Here is a 13,815-nt window from a genome sequence, read left to right as displayed (position 1 = left end):
ATCAAAGTCACTCAAACTTCAATTCTTTTATACTATTTTGAAGCTTTTGATTAGTACATTTGATTTTTATCACAAAGAATAGAAATTTTTCACTGAGAACAACACTGTGTTGAGAAAAGTGCTGAGTCATCATGATAGGTCAAATTGATTGGTAATGATATAAAACTTTATTCTAGGATGTCAATATTAACTATATTGTGTAAAATGCACCATATTATAGTTCTTTTGTATTTGATTTCAACTTTCGCAATGATTTTTTCAATTGGAAACACCAGAATTCAAGTCGCGACAAATATTTTTACTGAAATGTTTGCCTTTTTTGCTGCGTAATTCCCTAAATGTATAACTTGGGTATTTCTGTAAACATAATCTATTAAAATGGGAAATTGCCTGGTTTAGTTTGTACTGTTTATGGAATTAGGCAATATTTGGTCACATTGAAAGCATTTTCAGTGTTAGAATTGTTCATCTAAGAAAAAAAGAGGCCCACTTGAGGCTAAATTTACATAGAATTTATACTCTCCTGTGTAAAGAATTGTTCACATTCTTGATAATGCATGCAGCAAATATTTCAAAAGTGCTTTATTTTGTAGTTTCTTTCTTTTATTATATCAGACATAAATATTTTTTCACTTCCTACTGTTTGAAAGGACTTTTGTTGGAAATTAATACTCCCAAGGGACATAATTCAGCTTTTTACATTGATTAATACAGGCAACAAAGGCAACTTTACAGCTGAGTAGTTTGCATATTTAAAGTTTAAAGTGTCTAATATCTTTGTTTTCATCATCTCAAGACAGAATAATAGATTTTATAACAAGCTCTAAAAATTTTAACCACAATATGGCATATACTAAAGCATGGAATGGAGATTAGTATGAAAAATCTTGAATTTGTGCATTTCTTGTAAAGTTTTGATAAAATGAATACAAATTGAATGGAACTGTCCATTTTATCTGTTTAAATGGAACTATTTATCATTCTTTTTAAATAAGATAAGATATGATTGGATACAGGTTGTTTATTAAGGCTTTTCTGAAAGAAGTAGAGAATGAGGTAAACCAGCATGTAGGGGTGGGGACATAAAATGATCTATGTTTCTTTAAGTACTGGGGACATACAAGTATTTATTATAGCCAAGGTTTTCACAATAGCCTAGTATTGCATTAATAATGTCATAAGAATTCTTTATATCTTAATGTCACAGTACATGTTTTACATTGTTATAAAATTAAATTAGAGAATTGGAGTCCAATCGGTGACCATGAATTATTTGACAGCTAGTTCCCCTTTAAACTACTTAAGTTTATTAGAAATTTTGATGCCATTCTAAAGTATAGTTTCAAATAATTGTATTATTTCCTCACAAAACTGTCCATGCCTGCAAACAACATGAACAATATAATTAAAACACATGTTTATAACAATCATATAGAAATCAACAATGTATATCTCTCTATTTTCATAAACATAAAAAGTACAATTCATTAAGCTACCTAAAATTACAGGTAGCAAATAAAACACGCTACCTGTGAATACGGCATTTAATTTACTGGCCTGATTTGACCTTGTTTTGTAAAAATAGACAATAAAATTGAAACTGAAATAATCAACATTCATGTGTGATTTGTTACAGCCTTACAATGACTATTCGAATGGATATATCTGTTTCATATACGTGTCTTTTTCACATTATGTGTGTATATACTGAGATACTTTGATTTGAATAAGTAAACAAATATAGGATAATAACGTATGTCAACTTCATCGTTTGCTTTTAAAACTGTGTTGGCTATCCTTACCAAGAAAGTAAATTGTTTGCAAGATACTTTACCATGTTTACTTGTACATGTTGTATCTATTAGGACGTGTAAATGAATATTCAATAGTGCATTTCGTTGATTTATTACATGTACCGCTATATTTAAATATGCTTCAAAAATATATTTTGTTGAACTACAAATACAGTATAATCTGTATGAATGAATACGCTGACATTGAGGTATGTATTTATACATTTTAAACAGTGAAAAGTTGCATATTATTGTATTCAGTGTTTTACCTAATGTCAACACTCGTTCAGTTACTATTAATAGCACACATTATTTGTATACTTGCGATAAAAATAGCGCAGATAAAAACCAACATACTAGTAGTATGCTAAATATATCAATACATATTCGCTGCTCGATTTTTTCAGCGATTGACCAAAATAGTAAACACAATAGTTGTAAATAATTTTAAAGCAATAATGCACATCGTGCATAGTACATACATTTCATGAGATACTTCATTGAGATAAATTGGTTTTTTTTGGGTTTTTTTTACAACTTCAGATACTTTATTTTACTATAATAGTTGTTAACAAATCCCCTTGATGTTACAACAATGGCATTAAGGTTCTGAACTGTATGGTTAAACCAGGGGATTTCATTGGCAAACTTTTTTTTATAATTTTACATACATGTAGAATTGCGTGTTAGTTACAATTAACAGAGTAATAGCTGTCTACAATATGTACTTTACTTTACAATGAAGAAGAAAAAGGAATATTAAAGAATTGTTGGTAATATATTTCTTTTTGACATACACATCTCACACTTTATATATATTTTGTTATAGCTTAACAAAGCCTTTAGAATAAAGGTTTACTTTTGGTTTATATTATATATAGATAAAAGATCATTGTACTGTAATATTTACATTAAAATATTTTACATTGTCTATATGACTACAGTTATAAAGCTTTGGCCTTCTTGGGGCCATTATTACCAGTAGTCCTGTCATATAAGTTCTCGGCCTTCTTGGGGCCGTTATTACCAGTAGTCCTGTCATATAAGTTATCGGCCTTCTTGGGGCCATTATTACCAGTAGTCCTGTCATATAAGTTCTCGGCCTTCTTGGGACCATTATTACCTCTAGTCCTGTCATATAAGTTCTCGACCTTCTTTGGGCCATTATTACCAGTAGTCCTGTCATATAAGTTGGTGAGACAGATTCCTGCGTTGACTTTGTGGTGTGTTCATAAATTTGTCTTTATCATGTATGATTGTGCTTTGTCAGAATTGCTTTAACTTGTCTCATTCACACTAGCCTTTCCCTTTCCTGGTTTTGAAGAATTTGTCTTATTTGCATTGTTTGAATTAGTGTCTGTTGTTTTTGTATTTCTACTTTTTGATTTGTTTGCCGCATTTGTCTTTGGGTTTAGTTTCTCAGCATGTTCAGTTGACTAAGAATCATCTACTGAAACAGATTCATCAGTGGTCACTATTTGTTCTTCTTTCTTGCCTACTACTTGGAATGCATTACGACAATCCATCATTTTGTGGTTTCTGGTTGTAAATGGCCTAGATTTCTGGAATTTTGAGAGTGCAGGGGAACTAGCGTTCCACGTAAGATCATTCATATCTTTAACAGAGACAGCTTGTCTTCCTCGTTATCCATGTAAACGCGCCACAATATTTCTATGTTCGTAAGCTACAGGGGTTTCGGTGGTTTATCAGAACCAAATATATCGGTATCTGTCAGAAATATGGGTTTTATATAGTCACTTTGATCATATGATTCATCTGTAATATTATCAGCCCCAACTGTTTTGTTTTGGTTTGTGTTGGTGTTTTTTTTACAGTTCCTCGGAATATGACGCCATATTTTTTTTGTTTTGATTTGAAATGTCCACCTCGGGGTCTAACAACTCTTCTTGCATACCTTGCATGTCTTCAAAAAGACGCTTAAAATGACATTGTTTAACTAATGCTTCAATTTCTGGTTCCATCATGTAGTTCAACTTTATGAAATTATATTTTTTTCTGGAGCGGTATCTCACTAAGCCTTAGCCATAAAGGGACATCACTCTTTTTTTTATATTATTTTATTATATCTATATAATCTCATTATAAAGGCAAGAATTTTCCTATCTTTGTTGTCTTAAAAAATATCATCAGTGGTGCTCAGATATGTTAAGAAGGCAAAATAAAGTACAGAGTAAATAGTTAGCGGAGCATTGATAAGCCAAAATTACGAATATGTGTGACTGTTGTGATAAGTATATATAAATAAAAGAGACAGATTGAGATACGGCAAACAAAACTTTATGTTTCCGTTTTAACTCTTAGGTATGGCATTATCAAAATTAATACAGTGGCTTTATCTTTTGAACAAGAACTCCATATTACTTGGAATTAACGTAACTCATATTCTTACTTTTAGATTGGATTTCTATCGCTGAATCTTAAGTCTACTTAGCTTTGCTCTAGCTTTTATTCTTTTAACTTTAAACACAAATTTGTTTGTCCTTTTTAGCTCACCTGGCCCGAAGGGCCAAGTGAGCTTTTCTCATCACTTAGCGTCCGTCGTCCGTCGTCTGTCGTCTGTCGTCGTTAACTTTTATAAAAATATTTTCCTCTGAAACTACTGGGCCACATAAAATCAAACTTGGCGACAATCATCATTAGGTTATCTTGTTTAAAAATTGTGTCCGGTGACCCGGCCAACCAACCAAGATGGCCGCCATGGCTAAAAATAGAACATAGGGGTAAAATGCAGTTTTTGGCTTATAACTCAAAAACCAAAGCATTTAGAGTAAATCTGACATGGGATAAAATTGTTAATCAGTTCAAGATCTATATGCCTTTTAAATTTTCAGATGAATCAGACAACTGGTTGTTGGGTTGCTGCCCCTGAAATGGCAATTTTAAGGAAATTGTGCTGTTTTTGGTTATTATCTTGAATATTATTATAGATAGAGATAAACTGTAAAAGCAAAAATGTTCAGCAAAGTAAGATTTACAAATAAGTCAACAAGACCAAAATGGTCAGTTGACCCATTTAGGAGTTATTGCCCTTTATAGTCCATTTTTAACCATTTTTCGTAAATCTTAGTTATCTTTTACAAAAATCTTCTCCTCTGAAACAACTGGGCCAAATAAAATCAAACTTGGCCACAATCATCATTAGGGTATCTAGTTTAAAAATTGTGTCCAGTGACCCCGCCAACCAACCAAGATGGCTGCCATGGCTAAATATAGAACATAGGGTAAAATGCAGTTTTTGGTTTATAACTCAAAAACCAAAGCATTTAGAGCAAATCTGACATGAGTTAAATTGTAAATCAGGTCAAGATCTATCTGCCCTCAAATTTTCAGATGAATCAGACAACTGGTTGATGGGTTGCTGCCCCTGAATCGGTTATTTGAAGGAAATTTTGCTGATTTTGGTTATTATCTTGAATATTATCATAGATAGAGATAAACTGTAAACCGCAAAAATGTTCAGCAAAGTAAGATTTTCAAATAAGTCAACAGAATCAAAATGGTCAAGTGACCCCTTTAGGAGTTATTGCCCTTTATAGTCCATTTTAACCATTTTCTCGTAAATCTTAGTTATCTTTTACAAAAATCTTCTCCTCTGAAACAACTGGGCCAAATACAATTAAACTTGGCCACAATTATCATTGGGGTATATAGTTTAAAAATTGTGTCCAGTGACCCGGCCAACCAACCAAGATGGCCGCCATGGCTAAAAATAGAACATAGGGTAAAATGCAGTTTTTGGCTTATAACTCAAAAACCAAAGCATTTAGAGCAAGTCTGACATGCTGTAAATTGTTCATCAGGTCAAGATCTATCTGCCCTGAAATTTTCAGATGAATCGGACAACCCGTTGTTGGGTTGCTGCCCCTGAATTGGTAATTTTAAGGAAATTTTGCTGTTTTTGGTTATTATCTTGAATATTATTATAGATAGAGATAAACTATAAACAGCAATAATGTTCAGCAAAGTTAGATTTACAAATAAGTCAACAAGACCGAAATGGTCAGTTGACCCCTTTAGGAGTTATTGCCCTTTATAGTCAATTTTTAACCATTTTTTGTAAATCTCAGTAATCTTTTACAAAAATTTTCTCCTCTGACACTACGTGGCCAAATTAAACCAAACTTGGCTGCAATCGTCATTTGGGTGTCTAGTTTAAAAAAACATGTGGCCAGACCCGGTCAACCAACCAAGATGGCCGCCTAGGCTAAAAATAGAACATAGGGGTAAAATGCAGTTTTTGGCTTAAAACTCAAAAACCAAAGCATTTAGAGCAATCTGATTGGGGTTGATATTGTTCATCAGGTCAAGATCTATCTGCAATGAAATTTTCAGATAAATCGGACAACCTGTTGTTGGGTTGCTGCCCCTGCATTGGTAATTTTAAGGAAATTTTGCCGTTTTTAGGTTACCTGGCCGAAGGGCCAAGTGAGCTTTTCTCATCACTTGGCGTCCGGTATCCGTCGTCCGTCGTCGTCTGTCGTCGTCCGTCGTCCGTCGTCGTTAACTTTTACAAAAATCTTCTCCTTTGAAACTACTGGGCCAAATTTAACCAAACTTTGCCACAATCATCATTGGGGTATCTAGTTTTCAAAACGTGTGGCGTGACCTTGTCAACCAACCAAGATGGTCGTCACGGCTAAAAATAGAACATAGGGGTAAAATGCAGTTTTTGGCTTATAACTCAAAAACAAAAGCATTAAGAGCAAATATGACGAGGGAAAATTGTTCATCAGGTCAAGATCTATCTGCCCTGAAATTTTCAGATGAATCGGACAACCCGTTGTTGGGTTGCTGCCCCTGAATTGGTAATTTTAAGGAAATTTTGCTGTTTTTGGTTATTATCTTGAATATTATTATAGATAGAGATAAACTGTAAAAAATCAATAAATGTTGGCAAAGTAAGATCTACAAATAAGTCAACATGACCGAAATGGTCAGTTGACCCCTTTAGGAGTTATTGCCCTTTATAGTCAAGTTTTAACTATTTTTTTGTAAATCTTAGTAATCTTTTACAAAAATCTTCTCCTCTGAAACTACTGGGCCAAGTTAATTATAGATAGAGATAATTGTAAGCAGCTAGAAGGTTCAGTAAGTTAAGATGTACAAACACATCACCATCACCAAAACCCAATTTTGTCATGAATCAATCTACGTCCTTTGTTTAATATTCACATAGACCAAGGTGAGCGACACAGGCTCTTTAGAACCTCTAGTTTGTTCCTTTAATTTTTCCCTCTATAAGCGTATTTATCATTCTAACAAATACTGTGCAAAAATATAAAATTGAGAAAGGAAATAGGGAATGTGTCAACGCGACAACAACCCGACCATAGAGCAGACAACAGCCGAAGGCAACCAATAGGTCTTCAATGTAGCGAGAAACTCCCGCACCCGTAGGCATCCTTCAGCTGGCCCCTTAAACAATATGATTACTAGTACAGTGATAATGGACGTCATACTAAACTCCGAATTATACACAAGAAACCAAAATCAAATTTTAGACAAGACTAACAAAGGCCAGAGTCTCCTGACTTGGGACAGACGCAAAATTGCCGCGGGGTTAAACCGGTTTATGAGATCTGAACCCTCCCCCTTTACCTCTAGCCAATGTAGCAAAGTAAATGCATAACAGTACGCCGTTTAAATATCAGTTCAAGAGAAGTCCGAGTCCGATGTCAGAAGATGTGACAAAAAATAAAAAAAATAAAAGGGCAATAATACATAAATAACAATATACTACTAACGTAACTGTCATGTCAGCTCCAGACCTTTGATTGAACTGATTGACAGATTATGTCTTCATCAAATGAATATCAGGCATAATCCCTCCCGTCAGGGGTTTAGTGTCATACTATCTTTAAATATATGAGAAGAACATAACCCGTGTCATGCCAACAACTTTTTTTTTTAAATAAATGTGTTTAGTTCCGATGCAAAGACCCTATAAGTGAATCAACATTAAAGCCAAAATATGCAATCTTTAATGACCTAACAACAGTATCGTAACTATATCCCTTTTTAATAAGTCTGTTTAAAGATTTTGTAAGCTTTTGAGGTGAATACTGACATGTTTGTGCTTTGTAAAGAATATTACCATAAAAGATTGGATGTGAAATACCTGATCGCTTAAGATGTCTGCATGTTGAGTTATATTTACGAATTATTTCCTTATCCCGATGATAAAATTTAGTAAATTTTTTGACTAGTTTGTGATCTCGAAAACCCTGGTGTAATATTTTGTCAGTAATGCATACATTTCTCGCTAAAATCTAATTCGTTGTTACATTCACGAGCGAATCGTACAAGTTGAGATATGTAAACACCATAAGATGGTGACAAGGGAATGTCACTATCTAAAAATGGATAATTTACGATAGGAAATAAAAAGTCATCTCTTTTATCATAAATTTTTGTATTAAGCTTCCCGTTAATGATATAGATATCAAGATCGAGGAAAAGGCAGTGATCATTGTTGATATTTGCTTTATTTAGAGTAAGTTCACAAGGATAAATTTCTTTAGTATACAAACTGAAATCGTCATTATTGAGAGCCAATATATCATCCAAAGACTATAATTAGTTATCAAAGGTACCAGGATTATAATTCAGAACGCAAGACGCGAGTGTCGTCTACATAAGACTCATCAAGAACGTTCATATCAAAATATTTTTAAAGTCAAACAAATACAAGTTCTGAGACTAATATATATTTTTTCTATTTATTTAAACTAAGGGGATGCAATGCTGAACAATTCCTCTCAATTATCCGGACAACCATTTTCAACTATAGATCGTGACAATGACAACTGGCAAGAAGGTCGATGCACTAGCTATACGGTTGGTGGATGGTGGTTTGCTAAAAATGTATTGGTTAGAAGTCAGTGCACCTATGTCAATCCAAATGGATTGTACAAATTTAGAAACAGGGCAGACCATTACCATATGATCTACTGGTATCCATGGTCAAATTCATATGAAGTAATGAAATATATCACAATGAAGATTAAACATTTTTGATTGCATAAGTATACTGCAAATTGTTAGCAGATGACTCTGAATAAGCTCATACCTTGTCAAAAAGACAACGAACTGTCAAACTTCAGCTTTTCGTTTGAGTCGACTTAAGGATATAAGGATATCTCGAACTTATTTTTTGGTCCGGTCGACTTCGAAATAACGAGAGTCAATTATATATTTCTTGATTTAACTTGTGAGCTCAGACATGATTTTATTTCGTATTTGGATTGTTTAAAGTCTATCATATTTTTTGAAGTCAATTATTTTCTTCATAAAAAAGGCTGTTGATTTTCTTGTTGGAATTTATTTTTTACATTATTTCATGTCAGGTTCTTTTACAGCTCACTGTATGGGTTTGCTCATTGTTGGAGGCCATCGATGACATTTAGGCTTTTATTGATAATTTTCTCATTGGCAAGTATGCACCATATTATCATGTTTTTATTAACAGTCTGTACTGTTTTTTTTGTGTATTAAAAGCTCATTAAAAATTCCAGGCTTATATTTGTTATAACTTATTTGTTGTGTAACTAACACGCACCCCCAGTGGAACTAGAATTAAAAAAGCTGAATAGAAAAATCAAAACAAAGTTGAAGGGCACTAGCAACCGACCATTTGAATTCAAAAAGTTGTTCTCAGGTATTTTATATCTTGGTTTTGTAAAGCCATCGTCTTTTGAATATTTCAAAACTTTATTAACACTGAACTACAAGAAAACTATCAAAACAATGATAGTTCATATCTGCACGGAGGCAGATAACAGTATGTACATATTTTCAAACGGTATTTTCTCTCATCTTCGCTAGCCAATGGTAACAATCCGTCCTTTTCTCTCCACACTTTGCAGATTAAACCAAAACTTGTGATTATAATGATTTGCCATTTTCTGGAAAATAAAAGACACGCCCATTCCGAAATCATTCCCCTTGATCAATGACATGACTCTAACTCTCTTAAATGAAGACGTGTCAACATAGGTGTGTATTGTTTTTTACAAATTTCCTGAAGCATACGCGTATGGTCCAAATACTCATATGGTCCGGAACATATGTAAATGGAAAAGCAAGATTTCACGGAACACTTTTGTGTTAGATTGACAGATTTAATACTTTAAAACTCAAGTTGAAGAACATCAACATGCAGACCAAACAATACACAAAATATAGTAATGTAAAAGACTCCATTACAAATAGCCCAAATAATGATAAAACTCAAACAGTTGATCAAGAACTTCACGAATGAGAGCAAAAAATAAACACACGCAAGAATGGTAAACGCTTAATGACGCTGTCACATTACAACATAAAAAAAGTTAGATGCATTGCTATATGCTTCATTCCGTGTAATAAGTTCATGATTATTTGTAATATTTATAATTCTTAGACTCATTAAATTAGAACAGAATTGTCAATATATAAGCTTAACACGCTCATAACTACAAGCAGATAGTACACACGTTCCAAAAGTAATCCTACATAATTTCAGAGGACATTTAGAGCTAATACCTTCGTTAGGTTAACTATAACCTGAAAATATTAAAATAGGCGATCGAACCCTAATCATAAATTTACTGCGGCAATTAATAATGTACAGAAGGCAGGCCACTATGAAGATATAATACGATTTGAACCTGAGATGCACGAAGAGAAATTTAAATCGGAAAAAATAATCAGTACTAATATAAATAAAGGCAACCGCTCAAACAAATCCGGGTTACAAACTGAAGGAAACGCCACATATATAAGAGGAGAACTACGACACAACATTAAAATGTGACGCTCAGATGAAAATGTTCGAAAGCCAAAACAAGTAAAGAATTGAAGATCATTGATGACCAAAAGTTCCAAAAAGTTGTGCCTAATACAGCTGAGGTTTTCTGCCTTTAATAAGAACATTTTTATTATTTAGAATAATTCATACTTTTGCAAACAGTTTACACAACATCAAAATTAAAATCAGTTATCAAAGGTACCAGGATTATAATTTGATACACCAGACGCGCGTTTTGTTTACATAAAACTCATCGGTGACACTCATATCAAACAGTTAAACAGCCAAACAAGTGCAGATTAAAGAGCATTGAGGACCAAAAAAATCACAAAATACGCCTGACGTCTTCTCCTAGGATAAGAAAATCCTGAGTTTTTTGAAAAATTCAAAGTTTTTTAAACAGGAAATTTAAAAAAATGACCATATAATTGATATTCATGTTAACACCGAAGTGCTGGTGCTACCCTCGGGGACGAAACATCTACAAGCAGTGGCACCGACCCAGGGGTGTAAACTTGTCATCAAAGGTACCAGGATTATTATTAAATACGCCAGACGCGCGAAACAAACAAAGAAACGAACTACAATATAACAATGGCCATTTTTTAAACTTGATTTAGGACGTAGTAGAAAAAAAAGAGGGATTGAACCTGTTTGAGTTGTATGCGATCCGTCCCGATTTTTATGGCGATGTTAAATATAACATTAAAATGACAACATAACATGCCAGGACTAGAATACAAATACATGGGAGAACATATAGGACAGAGAAACACACGAATAATAGCTATCAAAAGGTACCAGTTTTAAAATTTAATACCCCAGACGTGCATTTCGTTCATACAAGACTAACCAGTGACGAGCAAATAAAAAAAAAATTCAGAAGGCAAAACAGTTGGACAGAATACGGCTAGGGTTTCTGCATAGGATAAGAACATCCTTATCCTTTACCAAGTAGTGATTTGGTCCAGTTCCAAAAGGTCAAATTTTATCACGTCAGAAGCTGTCAAACTGAGTTTTACGCCCCCTTAACACAAAATTGTCAATATTTTGAGTTAGAGCTGGTAGAAGTTTCTATAGTTTTGATATTAATTGTCTCACTGGTAGTAAATACACTGTTAAAATCTTTTTGAGAAAGAGCAGGTGCGATTTTTTAAATTAGAATCTATTGTCTAAAAGAAATGCACTACGAAATAACTGTGTTCTCGGGCATAATAATACACAGTCGAGTTAGTCAAAGCCACCAACGCACAAATTGACGTCACATTTAAATTTCTAAAAAGATTTCATAGAAATAAGATAGAATAAGGATAGAATTCAAAATAAGATATGTAAGACTGATATAACATTTAATAATGACAGTGAAAGTTACAATACTATTAAATATCACATTGGGAAATACTTAGAGAAATTTCACTGAGAAAAAAAAATGAATTGCGTGAACAATAGATTTTTGTTCTCTATCTCGCTTCCTTAAACTATTAAGTTGATGTTATAAGTTAAACGGAAGAGAAGAAAGCTGTATGTATAATTGGTGAACGTATATTACTAGCTAAAGTAGTAAAGGAACAATGCAGGAAAATCATCAAACAACATGTACACCCTACACAATGTAGACTCGTTACAAAACATTTAACATTAAATTATCACAATTGAAGAAGACATACACAAATATTTATAGATTCAATTGAGGACTGCGCTAGAGGATAGGCTTAACAAAAATGATTTGAACTGGACACTTTGTCAGAATGGATTCAAACAATCAGGTATATGATATAACGTCACAAGACGGTTTTAAGACACAAAGAGGCTGTAATATTCTGACAACTGGATTTAATTTTTATTTGAACCTAACATTCTTTTGAATGGAAATTGAAAAAAGAGATAACTACAACTGTGGATTCATTTATTTTCGTGGGTACCAATTTTCGTGGATTAAGGAAACTTGCATATTCGTGGATATTTAATTTCGTGGTTTTGCTGAAGTTTGGATATAAGCCTATAAAAAATTTATCATTCGTTGAACATCTAATTTCGTGCCCAACGAATAATAGTGAATCCCCAGTTGACCAAAGAGCAGAAAACAGCCGAAGGCCACCGATGGGTCTTCAACACAGCAACAAAATCCGGCACCCGGAAGCGGGCTTCAGCTGGTATCTAATGAGTACTAGTTCCAATGAAAATAGACGTCACACCGAATTAAAGAAAATTATAAAAATGAACTAAAAATTAAAATCATACAAGACTAATAAAGGCCAGAGGCGCAGTCCTAACTTGGGACAGACGCAAACATGCGACAGGGTAAACCGTTTTATGTAAGATAATAATCCCATATATACATCTAGCAAATGAAAATGAAACACCACATAACAATATGCACAGTGAAACCCTGTTTAACAGAATTCCAGGTCCGATGACAGAATAGGTAACACAAGAAACAAAATGACATTGATAAATAAATAAAAAAAGGACTCGGACTACAAGCAGTTACTTACAGGCCAGCTCCAGACCTCAATAAAAATTATTGAAAGATTATGTCTTCGTCATATCAAAATCAAACACAATCCCTCCTATTAAAGATTTTGGATCATACCGACATAAAATATATGTCAATAACATAACCGCTCTTTGTCTGGCAAACAGCCACACAAAAGAAATGCATAATTAAAAATACAAACAGAATATAAAAAAGAAGATGTTGTATATTACAAAAAAATTATTTCCAATGAGACAACTCTCCACAAGAGACCAAATGACACGGAATGTAACAACTAATAATTCACCGTACGGCCTTCAACAATGAGCAAAGCCCATACCGCAAAGTCAGCTATAAAAGGCCTCGAAATGAAAAATGTAAAACAATTCCAACTAGAAAACTTACGGCCTAATTCATATAAAAAGAATGAAAGAAAAAAAGCATGTAACACTTCAACCACTGAATCACAGGCTCGCTCCATACTTTGGACAGACACATACATACAGAATGTGGCTGGGTTAAACATGTTAGCGTGATCCCAACACTAATAACCTGGGACAGTGGTGTAACATTACAACATCAGAACTAACTATAAAAATCAGTTGGAAAAGACTGAACTCATCACATGAATACAAATAAAAATACCAAAAAGAGTGAACGTGGTCGGGAACTTATATAATCCATCAACAAAAGGACATTACGTATATATCTGAGAGTACTCGCAGTGGCTGAGAGCC

The sequence above is a fragment of the Mytilus edulis genome, chromosome 5, assembly GCF_963676685.1.
Source record: "Mytilus edulis chromosome 5, xbMytEdul2.2, whole genome shotgun sequence".
Classification (NCBI taxonomy): Eukaryota; Metazoa; Mollusca; class Bivalvia; order Mytilida; family Mytilidae; genus Mytilus; species Mytilus edulis.
The sequence above is the reverse complement of the archived record's forward strand: the minus strand, read 5'-3'. Positions refer to the sequence as shown.